The sequence below is a fragment of the Balaenoptera physalus genome, assembly GCF_965194825.1.
Source record: "Balaenoptera physalus genome assembly, chromosome: 16".
NCBI classification, from domain to species: domain Eukaryota; kingdom Metazoa; phylum Chordata; class Mammalia; order Artiodactyla; family Balaenopteridae; genus Balaenoptera; species Balaenoptera physalus.
In genome coordinates, this window is record NC_138898.1 from 55,662,597 (window position 1) to 55,682,060 (window position 19,464).

Consider the following 19,464-nt stretch of genomic DNA (forward strand, 5'->3'; position numbering starts at 1 on the left):
ATTCCAGCTAAGACACTTTAACTAGGTTATTTCCTCCTACTGATATTAAATCTGGCCAGCGCTCCTGAATTGGGCCTCAGGTTTTCCCACTCAGGGTAAGCAATCCTGCCTGCTCCCTTCACTCTGTGGATTGGTGGGAATTATTTAGTTGGAATTTGTGTTGATTTAAGCCAAAAAGTAGACTTTATCATACGGAGACTGAGAGTCCTCATTGTGGTGGACAGAATTCCGAAATGGTCCCTCAAGATTCCTGCCCCTGCTGTACATGCACCTTTTCCTAGTTATTCACACACCAATCCAGCCACTGCAGTAAAGGAATTTTGCAGATTAAGGTCCCAAGTCAGTTGACCTTAAGATAGGGAGATTATCCAGCTGGGCCTGATCTACATGAACCCTTCAAAAGCAGAGAGTTTTCTCTGGTTGCAGATGGGCATGTCAGAGATTTGAAGCGTAAGAAGGACTGGACCCCCTGTTGCTGGAGGTGGCCACATGGCAAGGAATACGAGTGCCTTGTAGGAACTGAGAGTGGCCCCTGGATGGCCCTCAACAAGGAATTTTGTGCCCAGGAGGAAAAGGAAGTGGGATTTGGTGAGCACATGACAGTGTTCTCTCTGCCAGAGGTGTGCACAGGGCTTCTGGGGGCGTAGAGGAAAGTCATTCCAGGGTTCAGAGAAAGGATCTGGAGGAGGTGGTGCCTGAACTGTGTCTTGAAGGGTAGGTAAGACTTAATGAGCTAAATTTGAGTTGGGGATGTCATTTAGGCAAAGGCATCTAGTGGGAAGCGCATTGGTGTGGATGGGGAGCTGCCAGTATTTACGCAGAGCAGGAGCAATTGTGCTGAGCAAGTTTAGTGCTTTGCAGGAGTTTACAAAAAGCCCAGAATAGAAAGCGGTAGGTCCAAGAACAAGGCCCTCCAAAGACTACTTTCTTTTTCTTAGAAGTCTTTTAGAGGGCTTGAGAGTCTCCATAAAACTCATCACATCTGACAGACACCAGATCTGCCATACTTTTTGCTGCAGAGTCTGTGAAATGTGTCTTGAGAGAGAGAGAGGGAGGTGCCCCAACATGCCTTTGCTCTGAATCTATCTAGAGAGGACGGAGAAATGATGTTTCTGGGCAGGTATAGTCATGGCTCTTTTTGTGTAACTGTCAGGAAGTGGCTTGGCGTCTGCAGGGGGGGTCCTGGCCTCTGTCCACATTGGGACTGCAGCCTGATGCCCCAAGCTTTGGATAAAGGGGGCTGGGGGCTCCAAGGAGTCACCAGGAAGCCCCGGGCATGATGGGGCTCTGGGATGTGTATGTACAGCCGAGCCCACGGTTTCATTATTCTCCCTGGTGCTGCTCCAGTGGCTGCCCTGTCTCTGGCTTATCACTATGGCTCCAGGGGCCTTCCATCTGTGGGCAGAGGTTTTGATTTTCAGATGCTGCTGCTGCTTCTGGTCCTGTGTCTTGGGTCACAGAGAAACTGTACTTAACTTGTGTATATCCAGTCACTGGGGACTGGATGCATTTTGACTAGACGCAGTTTCTCGACAATTGGGGTCACATCGTCCTTGTTGTGGGCCCTGTCCTGTGCACTGTAGGACACTGAGCAGTATTCCTGGCCCCTACCCCCTAGATGCCTGTAACACCCCCGGCCAAAAAGGTCTCCAGACATTGCCAGGGTCCCAGGGTGGGGAGGGGTGGGGTGGGGGGCGCAAAATCGCCACTGGTTGATAATCACTGGGTTAAAATCATGAGAAACAGAGATCATATTTTAATTCAAGCCACTAGGTTCTGGGGTGGTTCGTTATTCTGCAATAGATAACAGCAGTGGTGGTTATCACAGTCCCTCCTCCAGCCCCACCTGGGACTCCCGTTGGTGGTTTGGGTAAACGGAAATCTGGATCACTGGCAACAGGAGAGAATCTGCATGATGTGCTGCTTTTACAATTCTGTGTGATGACCAGTCAGCGGGGAGGGTTCTGGGCCTGACTTCACCCAGGGTGACTGCATTGTTAAGCTTCCTTACACTGATGCTAATCACTAATTGCCCACTGAGCGCCCTGTGTCCAGCCACCCTGCTAAGCTTTTTGTAGGCTTTCTCTGGTTTCACCTTTATACCTACCATCTGCTGTGGGCCCTGGATTATTCCCATTTTACAGATGAAGACACTAAGGCTTAGAAAGGTGAAGCACGTTGCCCACGACCTCAGAACATAAATGGGGCCTGAACCCCGGCACGTCTGATTCTGAAGCTCAGGCTCTTCACTATATTTTCCAGGTCTGGTTGTGCTCTTAACACAGAGCATTTGGGTTCTTTCCAGCTCTGGGAGCTTCTGAGAAAAAGCATAATAAAAACATAAGCAGAAGCAGTAGAAAAAGCCCTGGAAGGGTAGATGGTTGAAGGAGTCTCTCAGGTAGCCCATCAGGTACAACTGTAACTCAACCGAGTGTGCACTGCTGCTGGGGACAGCAGAGCTGGACAAGCTTGCATGTGTGTGTGCACACTTGTGGGTTGGGAGTAGGTGAGCCTTTTCATCTGGTGCTGGGTTGGGCTCCCTGGGAGGTGGGGGGTGTGGGGGAGCTCACTTTCAGCTTCTAGGCTGTTTCTCTCCATGGCACCACTCCTGTCTTGGGAGGCATCTTTTATGCCCCCAGTGAGGCTAGTCTGCCAGGCAGCTTGAACTGAGCCGTCCCTATCAAGCAGAGAGGTTCCCAGTGCGTCAGAAATGCTCTTGCTCAATCGCTTTTGTTCTCTTAGAGCTTGTGTGCAACGGGACACTTGAGCGTCCAGATCTTCCCCATCCTTCACGGATCAGCTCAGATCCTGTGGCGCCCATGACACCTCGTCCAACTGTTTCACTTATTAGCTCTGTGACCTTGGGTGAATCATTTTTTTCCTCTGACACTCAGTTTATGATCTGAGAAATGAAGATAATAATAGGGCCTGCCTCATTTTATTTATTTTGCAGGTTAGTTTAAACAATGCATGTGGAATACTTAGAGTAGGAATCACATTCCCATGGTAGTGTATTTCATTTTAAAATTAATGCACACTAAAATTTACTTTTTGGGGGTGGTGTATGGCTCTGTGTAATTTAACACATGTATAGATTCATGTATCCACGACCACAGTCAGGGTACAGGACATCTACATCACGCCCCAAACTTCCTTGTGCTACCCCTTTGCAGCCACACCCAACACCACAGCCCTGACCTCTGACAACCACTGATCTTTCTGTCCTGGTAGTTTTGACTTTTGGGGAATACCCTATGAATGAAATCATACAGTATGTAACCCTTTTCAGGCTACCTTCTTTCAGAAGCATAACACCTTTGAGAGGCACACGAGCTGTTGAATATATCAATAGTTTCTTCTTATTGCTGAGTCATATTCCATTGTATGGATGTGCCACAGTTTGTTTAACCATTCACCCAATGAAAGTCATTTGAGTTTGTTTCCAATCTTTGGCAATTATGCATAAAGTTGCTGTAAACATTCATGTTCAGGTTCCTATATAAACTTAAGTTTTCATTTCTCTAGGGTAATACCCATGAGTGGAATGGCTAGGTCCCATTGTAAGTGCCTATTTAACTTTATGAGAGATGCCAAACTGTTTTCCAGAGTGGCTGCATCATTTTACATTCCCATCAGCAATGTACAAGAGTTCCAGCTGCTTTGTGTCTTTGCCAACACTTGGTATTGTCAGTATTTATTATTTTAGCCATTCTAATAGGTGTGGTATAGCATCTCTGAACCCCTTTAACCATTTTTATTTTCCAAGACTCACTCTGCTCCTGGCACTGGGCCCCCTGGGTCCTGGGGTATTTTAAATTCAGAGAGAGAGAATGTGACTAGCAGAGTCTCAAGGTGTATACGCCCTGGCATAGACATGGGAGGCAGGTCATTCTCCCACCCGGCAGACTCAGAGAGGCTTACACAAAGGTTTTATCAGCACCGAAAATAACAAAATAATTTTCCAAGTCCATTCCGAGCACTTTAAGCCCCATCCACACACTTGAGGATAGGGAGAAGTTACAGGAATTCAGGAGGACAACGTTTCTGTTACATCTATTTGTTCAATAAGGACTTTCCCCATCCTCTGGCATTCCAAATCGGTGGTGACCGGACAGACCCCCTGATGTCCAGGCCCTCCATCCCCATTCTGGACCTTATATCACAGAGAATGGAAGGCAGACGGCCCTCACTTTTCCTAGCTAGGTTTCAGAGGGCTGTGACTCCTCTGACATCTGTAGGAATGTTTGTTTAGCAGAGGTAATCCATCTCTATTAAACAGAGAAATGTTTTGAAGCAGTCTGTTAATTCAAAGCCAGGCAGCCTTGATGACGATGATGTCTGGCAGCAAGTGGGGGAGGGAAATACAAGAAAGTTTTCTGCCTGTTAGGCACTGTCTGCTAATTCCATTTTAATATCAGACATCCAAATGATTAATATTATATCTCAGCAGAAAGCATAGCATGGACTCAGATATTAATTAATTCATTCATCTAGTAATATCGAGCGAGTACTATGTACCAGGCACTGTGCTAGGAACTGGGGATGCAGTCGTGAACAAACTCAAAAATCCCTGCCTTGTAGGGCAGATATTCTGATGCAGGGAGACCTTGATTGCTGAAGTATGTTAGAAAGCGATTAGTGCTATGGGAAAAGCATTAGAAGAGGGCAAGGAGTCAGAAATACTGGGGATGGGGACCTGATCTTGGAGAAGAACGTTTACTGTACCTTATGAAAGAACTGGGAACAGCAGATTCTGAGTAGTTGAATAAATTTTCATCCAGAGATTCTGAAAGTCTTGGTTAAGGACCCCCTGCATCAAAATGTCCTGGGACTCGTGATGTAAGCAAGATCCTGCACCAATGCTAATCGGATCCTGCCCCAGGCCCTGCCCTAGCCTGCAGAATCTGCATCCTTGGGCGGGGTGGGGCCTGGGGGACCGGGGGAATCTGCATGTCCCATAGCTTCCTGGGTGATTCTGAAGCACCCTAAAGTTTGAGGAAGTTTGAGGACCACTCTCTTAAGAATCCAAGTTTAAAATAGGACATAAGCTTTCAGTCCCAGGAAATGATCAGAATTGTCTCAAGCTGGGTCCAATTAAAAGAGCATTCACTGGTTTAATTCAAGTCTTGACACTGCCTGGCTTTGAAACACGCAAATGTTAATGTCGCAGCTGCCACCGCTTAATTTTAGCCCTCAGAAATACCCTGGCCTTCTCAATCGGTTCCTGGGACCCTGATAGGCAAACACCCTATCCCGACCTCCCCACTCTAATCAGGGGCCCAAGCCTCCTAACTTTGGAAACAGCAGAGCTGCATCCCCCTACCCAAATCCCTGGTCTCAGCTGTGAGCTGCCCTATTTTGCAAAACGAGAGTCTCTTAACTCACTAAACCAAAATGAAGATGAAATCCAAGAGAATAATTTTCTTCCTAGCACCCCTCATAAAGCCACCAGCAGCCTCATCCATAGCTAAAACTTCTCATAAGCTGCTGTGGTCTGTGGTTGGGAATGGTTGGAAGTAAAGCTTAGGAATGGTGTCATCCTTCCTTGGGTTTATATCTTTCTGATTGTGGTTGTTTCTAAGAATGAGGAGAACCCTAGGGGAGGGGGAGAGAGATTTCAGGAAAGTTGAAGGCCCTGCGTGGGGACCAGAAAGTTCTAAAGCAAACATAGCCCCGTGTTGGTTAGGAGTCAGGCACCAGGACCAGTGGTGGCTAAATCTCAGGCTAAATCAAAGCCGTTTGGGCCTGTTATGGGCTGAATTTGTCTCCCCCCCACCTCCCCAATTTATATGTAGAAGCTCCAACTCCTGAGGCAGGGCCCGAATATGATTGTATTTGGAGACAGGGCCTTTACTTTATTTCATGTTTTTTATTGGGGTATAGTTGCTTTACAATGTTGTGTTAGTTTCTGCTGTACAGTGAAGTGGATCAACTGTATGCAGACATATATCCCCTCTTTTTTGGATTTCCTTCCCATTTAGGTCACCACAGAGCATTAAGTAGAGTTCCCTGTGCTATACAGCAGGTTCTCATTAGTTATCTATTTTATACATAGTAGTGTATATATGTCAATCCCAATCTCCCAATTCATCCTGCCCCCCCTTTCCCCTCTTGGTGTCCATATGTTTGTTCTCTACGTCTGTGTCTCTATTTCTGCCTTGCAAACAGGTTCATCTGTACCATTTTTCTAGATTCCACATATATGCATTAATATATGATATTTGTTTTTCTCTTTCTGACTTACTTCACTCTGTATGACAGTCTCTAGGTCCATCCACGAGAGACAGGGCCTTTAAAGAGGTAATTAATTTAAAACCAGGCTGTTAGGGTGGGCCCTAATCCAGTCCTACTGGTGTCATAGTAAGAAGAGGAAATTTGGACACAACAGGGGACACCAGGGATGCACGCAGAGGAAAGACCATGTGAGGACACAGCGAGAGGTGGTTGTCCGCAAGCCAAGGAGAGAGGTCTTATCGTAAACCAACCCTGCTGACACCCTGATCTTGAACTTCCAGGTTCCAGAATGTGAGAAAGTAAATTTCTGTTATTTAAGCCCCCAGTCTGTGATGTTTTGTTATGGCAGCCCTAGCAAACTAATACAATGCCCTCAAGGAAAATTGTCTTGATGGTAAAGAATTGCTAATGCCCACACACAGACCACAGAACTTTTTCTAGGCAATTTTATTTAGTCAAACACAATTTTTGAGGTCCGTCAAGCCCCAGCTCTGCACATGGCAGATATAATATGGAAATGTCCAGCCCTGCTCAGTCCTGACTGGTCCCAGGCTTGTGCTGAGATGCCAACTGGCCACTTAAGCCCATCCCCTGGCCACAGCTGATTGGCCCAAGAGTGGCCACTAAATTCAAGCTGGGCCAATCAGATTCCCACATCCAGGAATCAGAGGGGGAGATGTGAAACCCACATGGAGATGAGACCATGTGACCCCAGAGAGAGAAAGTGAGGCTATGCCTTGATTCCAGGTCCCACCCAATTCCTCCTACATATGTGTGAGGGTCCAGTGGGGGTGGGATAATCCAGATGTGGCTTGGCTTGAGGGTTTGTTCTTTTCCATGCCTTTGTCTGTCTCCCCATCTGTTCTGGAGCCAGTAGGCCAGCCGAGGCATGTTCTTCTCATGGTAGTGGCAGAGCCCAATCACATAAACTTTTTTCAAGCCTTTGGTGACATCAAATCTGTTGACATTTCATTGGCCAAAGCCAGTTACATGGCCAAACGCAAGTCAGGGGTGAAGAACTAGGCTCCGCCCTCTTTAGTGAGAGAAGCTACAGAGTCATGGCCAAAGGGTCAATGGCCAAAGAGTCAATGGCCAAAGGGCCATTTCATTGGCCAAAGGATGGGGTGAAGATTGGGGCCATGGCTGCAATCCATCATAGGCTCTCAGCAGCTCAGCTGATGGCCTTTGGGGAGTCACTGAGGAGACATCCACCTGGAGGGAGGAGCCATTGACCTACAGGCAGATAACCATGGCTACTCTTGGTACCACCTTATCCCCCCAATGGGGTCTGCAAGTTCCTCCCTTCCATCAAAACACCTCTGTAACCTTCAGGAGGGAACTCTCACTTTCCCCGCAAGCTGTCAGGTCCTAAGAGGGGAGGGGTTTTAGAATCTGGACCTACTTCTAGGTCTCTGAATATAAAATAAAGACTCAGCCCCAAATCAGGGCCAGCCTTAATTAAACCGATTTGGGAGCATGGTATCTCTGGGATTCCCTTTCTCCTTCTTGTGTCTGACTCCTGAAAAATCTCTGCCTTTCTCCTTGGCTTCTTTTGAGCAGAACCACTTTTAGGTGTTATGTAACAACACTTAGGTTGTCACCCACCCAAGGGCGTTTCCTTCTTAACAGGGGGCTTTTAAAAGCCAGAAAAGCTTTTAAGATTCAAAGAGATATAGTTTTATTTTATATATTACAGTTATTGATAGTATAATATATAATTATGGTATAGTTATTATATATAATTATATATATATATTACTACATATTTAATAGTATGTGTATAAATGTACATATATTTTCTTTTATTACAACAATAACACCCATGCATGGTAATAAAAATTCAAATGATATAAAGGAGTGAAAAATAAAAAGTGGAATGCCCCTTCCATCCACCTGTCCATTCTCCAACCTTCATCTTACTCCTCAGTAATTACTTTTAACCCCTTCTGCTATTACTTGTTCTGGAGGTCCCCTCCATGGGTCTAAACCATGCTTATACTCCTATTTCTATATCATTAAAATTTTTTTATTGACCCTGAACCTTGTGCCTCCAACTCAGAGTAAATATTTGTGGAATGAATGAAATGAATAAGAATAAATGAATGGAGGACCTTCAAGATGGCGGAGGAGTAAGACGTGGAGATCACCTTCCTCCCCACAAATACATCAAAAATACATCTATACGTGGAACAGCTCCTACAGAATACCTACTGAATGCTGGCAGAAGACCTCAGACTTCTCAAAAGGCAAGAAACTCCCCACGTACATGGCTACGTGGCTGACAGGGTCTTGGTGCTCCGGCTGGGTGTCAGGTCTGAGCCTCTGAGGTGGGAGAGCCGAGTTCAGGACATTGGACCACCAGAGACCTCCCGGCCCTATGTAATATCAATCGACGAGAGCTCTCCCAGAGATCTCCATCTTAACGCTAAGACCCAGCTCCACTCAATGACCAGCAAGCTCCAGTGCTGAACACCCCATGCCAAACAACTAGCAAGACAGGAACACAACCCCACCCATTAGCAGAGAGGCTGCCTAAAATCATACTAAATTGACAGAAACCCCAAAGCACATGACCAGACGTGTTCCTGCCCACCAGAAAGACAAGATCCAGCCTCATCCACCAGAACACAGGCACCAGTCCCCTCCACCAGGAAACCTATACAACCCACTGAACCAACCTTACCCACTGGGGGCAGACAACAAAAACAATGGGGACTACGAACCTGCAGTCAGCAAAAAGGAGACCCCGAACACAGTAAGTTAAGCAAAATGAGAAGACAGAGAAATATGCAGCAGATGAAGGAGCAAAGTAAAAACCCAGCAGACCAAACAAATGTAGAGGAAATAGGCAGTCTACATGAAAAAGAATTCAGAATAATGATAGTAAAGATGATCCAAAATCTTGGAAATAGAATGGAGAAAATACAAGACACGTTTAACAAGGACCTAGAAGAACTAAAGAGCAAACAAGCAATGATGAACAACACAATAAGTGAAATTAAAAATTCTCTAGAAGGAATCAACAGCAGAGTAACAGGTAGAAGAACGGATGAGTGACCTGGAAGATAAAATAGTGGAAATAACTACTGCAGAGCAGGTTAAAGAAAAAAGAATGAAAAGAATTGAGGACAGTCTCAGAGACCTCTGGGACAACATTAAATGCACCAACATTCAAATTATAGGGGTCCCAGAAGAAGAAGAGAAAAAGAAGGGGACTGAGAAAATATTTGAAGAGATTATGGTTGAAAACTTCCCTAATATGGGAAAGGAAATAGTCTATCAAGTCCAGAAAGTGCAGAGAATCCTATACAGGATAAATCCAAGGAGAAAAACGCCAAGACATGTATTAATCAAACTATCAAAAATCAAATACAAAGAAAAAATATTCAAAGCAGCAAGGGAAAAACAACAAATAACATACAAGGGAATCCCCATAAGGTTAACAGCTGATCTTTCAGCAGAAACTCTGCAAGCCAGAAGGGAGTGGCAGGACATATTTAAAGTGATGAAAGGGAAAAACCTACAACCAAGATTACTCTACCTAGCAAGGATCTCATTCAGATTCGATGGAGAAATTAAAATCTTTACAGACAAGCACAAGTTAAGAGAATTTAGCAACACTAAACCAGTTTTACAACAAATGCTAAAGGAACTTTAGGCAGGAAACACAAGAGAAGGGAAAGACCTACAATAACAATCCCAAAACAATTACGAAAATGGTAATAGGAACATACATATTGATAACTACCTTAAATGTAAATGGATTAAATGCTCCAACCAAAAGACATAGACTGGCTGAGTGGATACAAAAACAAGACCCATATATATATGCTGTCTACAGGAGACCCACTTCAGACTTAGGGACACATACAGACGGAAAGTGAGGGGATGGAAAAAGATATTCCATGCAAACGGAAATCAAAAGAAAGCTGGAGTAGCAATTCTCATATCGGACAAAATAGACTTTAAAATAAAGACTATGGGGCTTCCCTGGTGGCGCAGTGGTTGAGAGTCTGCCTGCTAATGCGGGGGACACGAGTTCGAGCCCTGGTCTGGGAAGATCCCACATGCCGCGGAGCAACTGGGCCCGTGAGCCACAACTACTGAGCCTGAGCGTCTGGAGCCTGTGCTCCGCAACGGGAGAGGCCACGATAGTGAGAGGCCTGCGCACCGCGATGAAGAGTGGCCTCCGCTTGCCGTGGCTAGAGGAAGCCCTCGCACAGAAACGAAGACCCAACACAGCCAAATAAATAAATAAATAAATAAATAAATAATAATTAAAAAAAAATAAATAAAGACTATGACAAGAGACAAAGAAGGACACTACATAATGATCAAGGGATCAATCCAAGAAGAAGATATAGCAATTGTAAATATTTATGCACCCAACATAGGAGCACCTCAATACATAAGACAAATGCTAACAGCCATAAAAGGGGAAATCGACAGTAACACAATCATAGTAGGGGACTTTAACACCCCACTTTCACCAATGGACAGATTATGCAAAATGAAAATAAATAAGGAAACACAAGCTTTAAATGACACATTAAATGAGATGGACTTAATTGATATTTATAGGACATTCCATCCAAAAACAACAGAATACACTGTCTTTTCAAGTGCTCATGGAACATTCTCCAAGATAGATCACATCTTGGGTCACAAGTAAAGCCTTGGTAAATTTAAGAAAATTGAAATTGTATCAAGTATCTTTTCTGACCACAATGCTATGAGACTGGGTATCAATATAGGAAAAACATAAAAAATACAAACACATGGAGACTAAACAATACACTGCTAAATAACCAAGAGACCACTGAAGAAATCAAAGAGGAAATAAAAAAATACCTAGAAAGAAATGACAATGAAAACACGATGACCCAAAACCTATGGGATGCAGCAAAAGCAGTTCTAAGAGGGAAGTTTATAGCAATACAATCCTACCTCAAGAAACAAGAAAAATCTCAAATAAACAACCTAACCTTACACCTAAAGCAGTTAGAGAAAGAAGAACAAAAATACTTTCTGTCCTAGCAGAAGGAAAGAAATCATAAAGATCAGATCAGAAATAAATGAAAAACAAATGAAGGAAACAATAGCAAAGATCACTAAAACTAAAAGCTGGTTCTTTGATAAGATAAACAAAGTTGATAAACCATTAGCCAGACTCATCAAGAAAAAAAGGGAAAAAAGGGAAAAGAGTCAAATCAACAGAATTAGAAATGAAAAAGGAGAAGTAACAACTGACACTGCAGAAATACAATGGATCATGAGAGATTACTACAAGCAACTATATGCCAATAACATGGACAACCTGGAAGATATGGACAAATTCTTAGAAAAGCACAACTTTCTGAGACTGTACCAGGAAGAAATAGAAAATATAAACAGACCAATCACAAGCACTGAAATTGAAACTGTGATTAAAAATCTTCCAACAAACAAAAACCCAGGACCAGGTGGATTCACAGGCGAATTCTACCAACATTTAAAGAAGAGCTAACACCTATCCTTCTCAAACTCTTCCAAAATATAGCAGAGGGAGGAACACTCCTAAACTCATTCTATGAGACCACCATCACCCTGATACCAAAACCAGACAAAGATGTCACAAAGAGAGAAAACTACAGGCCAATATCACTGATGAACATAGGTGCAGAAATCCTCAACAAAATACTAGCAAACAGAATCCAACAGCACATTAAAAGGATCATACAGCATGATCAAGTGGGGTTTATCCCAGGAATACAAGGATTCTTCAATATATGGAAATCAATCAATGTGATACACCATATTAACAAATTGAAGGGTAAACCACATGATAATCTCAATAGAAGCAGAAAAAGCTTTTGACAAAATTCAACACCCATTTATGATAAAAACTCTCCAGAAAGTAGGCATAGAGGGAACTTACCTCAACGTAATAAAGGCCATATATGACAAACCCACAGCCAACATCGTTCTCAATGGTGAAAAACTGAAACCATTTCCACTAAGATCAGGAACAAGACAAGGTTATCTGCTCTCACCACTATTATTCAACATAGTTTTGGAAGTGTTAGCCACAGCAATCAGAGAAGAAAAGGAAATAAAAAGAATCCAAATCGGAAAAGAAGAAGTAAAGCTGTCACTGTTTGCAGATGACATGACACTATATATAGAGAATCCTAAAGATGCTACCAGAAAACTGCTAGAGCTAATCAATGAATTTGGTAAAGTACCAGGATCGAAAATTAATGCGCACAAATCTCTTGCATTCCTATACACTAATAATGGAAAATCTGAAAGAGAAAATAGGCAAACACTCCCATTTACCATTGCAACAAAAAGAATAAAATACCTAGGAATAAACTTACCTAAGGAGAAAAAAGACCTGTATGCAGAAGACTATAAGACACTGATGAAAGAAATTAATGATGATACAAACAGATGGAGAGATATACCATGTGCTTGGATTGGAAGAATCAACATTGTGAAAATGACTATACTACTCAAAGCAATCTACAGATTCAATGCAATCCCTATCAAACTACCAATGGCATTTTTCACAGAACTAGACAAAAAATTTCACAGTTTGTATGGAAACACAAAAGACCCCAAATAGCCAAAGCAATCTTGAGTAAGAAAAACGGAGCTGGAGGAATCAGGCTCCCTGACTTCAGACTATACTACAAAGCTACAGTAATCAAGACAGTTGGTACTGGCACAAAAACAGAAATATAGATCAATGGAACAGGATAGAATGCCCAGAGATGAACCCACATATGTATGGTCACCTCATCTTTGATAAAAGAGGCAAGAATATGCAATGGAGAAAAGACAGCCTCTCAATAAGTGGTGCTGGGAAAACTAGACAGCTACATGTAAAAGAATGAAATTAGAACAGTCCCTAACACCATACACAAAAATAAACTCAAAATGGATTAAAGACCTAAATGGAAGGCCAGATACTATAAAACTCTTGGAGGAAAACATAGCCAGAACACTCTTTGACATAAATCCAGCAAGATCCTTTTTGACCCACTTCCTAGAGAAATGGAAATAAAAACAGAAATAAACAGATAGGGCCTAATGAAACTTAAAAGCTTTTGCACAACAAAGGAAACAATAAACAAGACGAAAAGACAATCCTGTAATGGGAGAAAATATTTGCAAACGAAGCAACTGACAGAGGATTAATCTCCAAAATATACAAGCAGCTCATGCAGCTCAATATCAAAAAAACAAACAACCCAATCCAAAAATGGGCAGAGGACCTAAATAGCCATTTCTCCAAAGAAGATATACAGGTTGCCAACAAACTCGTAAAAGGATGCTCAATATCACTAATCATTAGAGAAATGCAAATCAAAACTACAATGAGGTATCACCTGAACTGGTCACAATGGCCATCATCAAAAAATCTGCAAATAATAAATGCTGGAGAGGGTGTGGAGAAAAGGGAACCCTCTTGCACTGTTGGTGGGAGTGTAAATTGATACAGCCACTATGGAGAACAGTATGGAGGTTCCTTAAAAAACTAAAAGTAGAACTACCATACGACCCAGTAATCCCACTACTGGGCATATACCTTTAGAAAACCATAATTAAAAAAGAGTCATGTACCACAATGTTTTTGCAGCACTATTTACAATAGCCAGGTGATGGAAGCAACCTAAATGTCCATCAACAGATGAATGGCTAAAGAAGATGTGGCACATATATACAATGGAATATTACTCCGCCATCAAAAGAAAGGAAATTGAGTTATTTGTAGTGAGGTGGATGGTCCTAGAGTCTGTCATACAGAGTGAAGTAAGTCAGAGAAAAAGAAATACTGTATGCTAACACATATATATGGAATCTAAAAAAAAAAAATGGTTCTGTAGAACCTAGGGGCAGGACAGGAATAAAGACACAGATGTAGAGAATGGACTTGATGATACGGGGAGGGGGATGGGTAAGCTGGGACAAAGTGATAGAGAGGCATTGACATATATACACTACCAAATGTAAAATAGATAGCTAGTGGGAAGCAGCTGCATAGCACAGGGAGGTTAGCTCTGTTCTTTGTGATCACCTAGAGCGGTGGGATAGGGAGGGTGGGAGGGACACACAAGAGGGAGGGGATATGGGGATATATGTATATGTATAGCTGATTCACTTTGTTATACAACAAAGAAACTAACAACATTGTAAAGCAACTATTCTGCAATAAAATGTTAAAAAAAAAAGAATAAATGAATGAAAGGTATAGACTTAGCTCATGCCCTGTCCTATACCCCTCCTCCCACCCCCATTTTTATCTCTCTCTCTTCTAATGATTAATTTCATAGCTTGAAATAACACACTGTGTTCCTTTATTAACACTGGGCAGCATTTCTTGACTCTGTATTAGGCAAGGCAAGGAAATTAGTATTTCTCATTTCCTTCCACCTCTCCTGCACTCCTCAGTCTGCCTTCTGTTACTTTCATTGATGAGGTTTATTGTAGCATTTATCTTCTCTTCTCTGTCTGTAGGTTGATTCTGAACATTGAACACCCAGTAACTGGAATATATGATCTTATGGCTCTATAACTGTTACTGCAGAATCTAGTTGGGATCAAGTCCATAAAAAGGAGATGCATTCTGGACATTTTATATAGGTAGAATCATATGCTGTGTGGCCTTTTGTGACTGGCTTCTTGCACTCAGCATCATGTGTTCAGGGTTCATCCATGTTGTAGCATGTATCAGGATTTTATTTCTTTTCATTGTTGAATAATATTCCATCATCTTGATATACCACATGTATTTATTCATTCATCAGTTGATGGAGAGAAAGGGGAATAGTGTTTGCTTAGGGCTAGGAGTATGGGCGGATTGGAGGGTGATGGCTAAAGGTTGTGGGATTTCTTTTTGGGGTAATGTAAACATCCAAAAATTAACTGTGGTTATGGTTGCATAAATCTATATCTATACTCAAAGCCATTGAATTGTACACTTTAAGGTGTGAATTGTAAGGTGTGTGAATTATATTTCAGTAAAGCTGTTTAATAAAGGAGTTGTACTCCTAGATCACTAAATTAGTGTTCAAGGGAAAATGTGCCATATTTCAGTGCTTCTAAGACATACTGCCACCCCCCTTCATTTTGATTTATACGTGTCTCAAATCAGGGTGACATGTCATAGTTTAATTGTCAGTGCTTTTTCTGTCTTGGTGGTTCCTAAAATAATACTGCATTTTAAAACTGATGGTATCTTAGATGCAATGAAATATATAGCAAGTAAGAATATCAGGAGGAGGGGAGAATTAAACTAACTATTTAATCGAACTAATATAAGATGCTTTTACTTTACCACTAAGATCATCCAGAGTCTCATTTCTATTTTCTTTTCTTTTTTTTTGGCCACACTGCGCAGCTTGTGGGATCTTAGTTCCCCAACCAGGGATTGAACCCGGGCCCTCAGCAATGAAAGCATGGAGTCTTAACCACTGGACCACCAGGGAATTCCCCAGAGTCTCATTTCTATATGTGTTACCTGCCTGTTGTTATCACCCTCTATATAGATATGGCCTGACCCACAGGTGGGTGTAAATAAACCAGCACCATTACTGCCTGTTTTTCTAAGAGGTCAGGTAGAGACAGGTTTTCTTTCAGTAAACCACGTTAGAAAGGTTAAACTGATCATTAAATACAAGGGTTGGCAAACTATGGTATGTGAGCCAAATCTGATCTGAGACCTATTTTTGTAAATAAAGTTCTACTAGAACACAGCCACGCCACCCATTCATCTGCATATTGTGTATGGCTTCTTTCAAGTCCAATGTAGAGTTAAGTGATTGACACACATACCATCTGGTCCAAAGCCTAAAGTATTTCCTGTCTGACCATTTACAGGACAAGTTCGCTGATTCCCTGACTACAGAGACAATGAAAGAGATGCTGCTCACTGGGTCTGCCCCTTTTGTGCCTCCTCTGGTTTTGGTTAGAAGTCCTGCAGATGCAGAATACCTCCAGGGGCCCTAGATCCTCTCAGGGAGGAAGCCAAGTCCCTAAGTGTATGTCCTTCTCCCCTCTCTGGGGACCAACTCAGATCTAGAGCTTCTCATGGGGGTCAAGCAGTGTCTGGGCCATGTTCAGTTTTGGAGGATTCTAGTAAATTAAAGAAGATGAAGAAGGAGCAGAAGAGGAAGGATGTGAGGAAGGAAGCGAGGAAGGGAGGAAGGAAGGGAGGGAAGAAGGTAGGAAGGGAGGGAGGAGGAAAGGGAGGAAGGGAGGAAGGCAGGAAGGGAGGGAGGAAGGGAGGGAGGGAGGAAGGAGGGAGAAGAAATAATTCCAAAATGGGATTAAAAACACGGTGGTATATTTTAAATTAAACTTCTGGCACACTCACACATGCACACACACATGCAAATAATTAATGTAATCCAGTCGTTCACCTTACAGTGTAATTATGCGGTTCATAAGGACAAATCCTTTCAGAGTGTGGTCTGGCAATGGGACACAAGTTAAGGTTGGATGATGAAATGACTTTTCTCTCAGTACTGTCCGTGGATCTTGGTGGTTCCCTATAATTGAACTTGGAGATAATCTCGAAAGTCTGAATGTGAGACCCTTCATGTGTTTTGGCCCAGGACAGACATTCCTTTTTGCTGCCTCTGGGACAGACCCCTCTCAGCCCCTGAGTCCCCTCCCCTGAGGTCTCCTGGGGTGAGCTGACTCTCTGGGCCACACACTTGGCATTTCATTATGCAGTGCTGGTGACATCTAATTGGAATGTGATTTTATTCTCGTCTCAGTTGCATGACCTTTGATACATTTGTCTCCCTAGGTTGCAAGCAGGGGTGATGCCTTATTGGATTCTTGCTGAGTTGTCAGGGAACCTTTGGAAACTGAGAAATGCTTTTCAGGAGTAAGATATGATTATTATCCTTTGTGTTTTCTTATGTCCTAGTATGCCAAGCATGGTCATATGCTTAAGAAATATGTATTTATTTGCCGATATATATCTTATGTATCTGAGACTGCAAATAGAATAAAATACTCTAGTAGAAGATAATTTTGATATAGTGAAATGTTTCCCATGACAACACTAGCTTCCTGAGGGCCAGGATTGGGTCTATCTTATTTATTCTTCTTCCCCCAAACTCTTGAAGAGTGTCTAACACATAATAGTTGCTGAATAAATGTTGAATATTGAACACATATGTGATTTCTTTTTCTTTTAAACAACTTTATCAGACATGATTTATATACCATGAAATTAACCCATTATAAGGGTACAACTCAATGATTTTCAGTAAATTTACTAAACTTACTAAAAATTGTTTTCCAAATTATGAGTGCTGCATATTAATTTGTAAATTTTGGGCGGGGGGGAAATTCAGCAATGTAGAAGGTAAGAACTAAAAGTTCTCCCTATTCTCCACCAAATTCCACTTGTCAGAAGTAACCATTTCTTTTTTTTTTTTTAAATTAATTAATTAATTTTGGCTTCGTTGCTGCGCTCGGGCTTTCTCTAGTTGTGGCGAGCAGGGGCTACTCTTTGCTGCGGTGCATGGGCTTTTCATTGTGGTGGCTTCTCTTGTTGCGGAGCACGGGCTCTAGGCATGCAGGCTTCAGTAGTTGCAGCGTGTGGGCTCAGTAGTTGTGGCTCGCGGGCTCTAGAGCGCAGGCTCAGTAATTGTGGTGCACGGGCTTAGTTGCTCCATGGCATGTGGGATCTTTCTGGACCAGGGATCAAACCCTTGTCCCCTGCATCGGCAGGCGGATTCTTAACCACTGCGCCACCAGGGAAGTCCAGAAGTAACCATTTCTAACAATTTCTAACATTTCTAACAATTCGATATGGTCCTTCTAGACTTTTTTCTGTGTCAAAATAACACACGATCACAAAAGTAGGCTAGTATCATCCGTATTGTTCTGCCGTTTGCTTTTTCCACCTAGCGATATATTGTAGTCTTCTTTCTCAATGGACTTAATGCATTTTTGAAAACAGCTGCATAGTGTTGTGTTGTATGAATAAACATATTAAACTTTATTTTACCAGTTCTCTTTTAGTGAATATTAGCCTGTTTTTTATTTTGTTTTTGCTATTATAAATGGGGCTCTAATGAAGAGCATTGAAGGAATAGTTTTGTTCACTTGTTTTTAATGTTGCTGTAGGATAGATGCCAAGTGACTTATTTTGCTAGATCAAAGGGTTTGCACAGTTTCAGCTTTCATAAGCTCTGTCAAAGTGCCTTCCAAAAATTGTTTCAATTTCTGCTCTCACCAACAGTGTTTGGGGTGTCTCTTTCCTCACAAACTTGCTGAGACCAGGTTTTATAAATTTCTTACCTCTTTGGTTGTTTTCTTCCCCCTAAATTGCCAGTTTACCTCATTAGTAATTTAAAAAATTCCCTTTTTTCTTACAGGTTCAAGGGAATTCACAGTATATCACAGATATTAGCCTTTTGATTTATTTGTTGGGTAAACTGTTTATTGGATGGCTTGCTAGTGTGGGACAGAGGTGAAACTCTGGGGGCTTCTAGGTCTTCCAGGGGTTTAGATTGAAGAGAGTGAAGGTGGGGCTGGTTTTCCCCATTGTTTGGGACCTTGGGGGCAGTGGCTTCGCTGTCACCTTCATTTTCTCCATTGCACATAAATGACCAGATTAGGAGACAAAATGGAAAAATGCTATTTTTTTTTTGTCTCCCCTACTAGATGGTAAGCTTGGTGAGGGCAGGGCCTGAATCTTCTTACTCACTGCTATGTCCAGAGGACCTAGCAATACTGCCTGGCACTTAGCCAGTGTTCAGTAAATATTTATTGCATGAATGAGTGAATGGATCCTATCATAGGGTGTCCTCAGACTGTTGAAACTTTGGGGTGTTGATCATGGTGATGATGATAATATCTGTCATCTATGGACTCTTCCTTTAAGCCAGGCACTCTGCCAAGTTCTTGGCATTTCTTGTTTCATGTAATCCTCCCAGCAAGACTGGGTTGTATAGGTTATCATTAGCCCCAATCTACAGATGAGAAAACAGGCTCAGAGAGGTTAAATGACTTTCCCAAGGTACCACAGCGAGGAGTTAACCCAAGGAGGTGTGGCCCTAATGTGTGAACTCCTTATTGCTGCATTCTCTTGGGTCAGGGCTCATCTTTCCTTTAAGATGCTGGAAATTTATCTTGGGGGACTTGAAGAACCAAGGACGAATGCCTGTCCTACCACTCTCTGACAGAGAGAGCAGCACTGAGACCCTAGAAATGGGTAAGGAC

The 19,464-nt window shown here is 42.5% G+C and overlaps 1 protein-coding gene and 2 long non-coding RNA genes across 3 annotated transcripts in view; 2 read left to right on the forward strand and 1 right to left on the reverse strand.

Moving 5' to 3' along the window:
* The window catches only part of RBFOX1 (RNA binding fox-1 homolog 1), a 2,204,869-nt gene that overhangs the window by 63,979 nt on the left and 2,121,426 nt on the right, over positions 1-19,464 (forward strand). The gene's annotated exons all lie outside the window — the stretch shown is intronic.
* Positions 8,030-19,464, reverse strand: part of LOC309644867 — a 793,618-nt gene continuing 782,183 nt past the window's right edge. Inside the window, exon 2 of the long non-coding RNA XR_014254633.1 lies at positions 8,030-13,538. This is a non-coding gene — a long non-coding RNA (uncharacterized lncRNA). The remainder of the gene's footprint in view (positions 13,539-19,464) is intronic.
* The window catches only part of LOC309644864, a 60,141-nt gene continuing 54,208 nt past the window's right edge, over positions 13,532-19,464 (forward strand). The window contains exon 1 of the long non-coding RNA XR_014254630.1: positions 13,532-14,096. This is a non-coding gene — a long non-coding RNA (uncharacterized lncRNA). The remainder of the gene's footprint in view (positions 14,097-19,464) is intronic.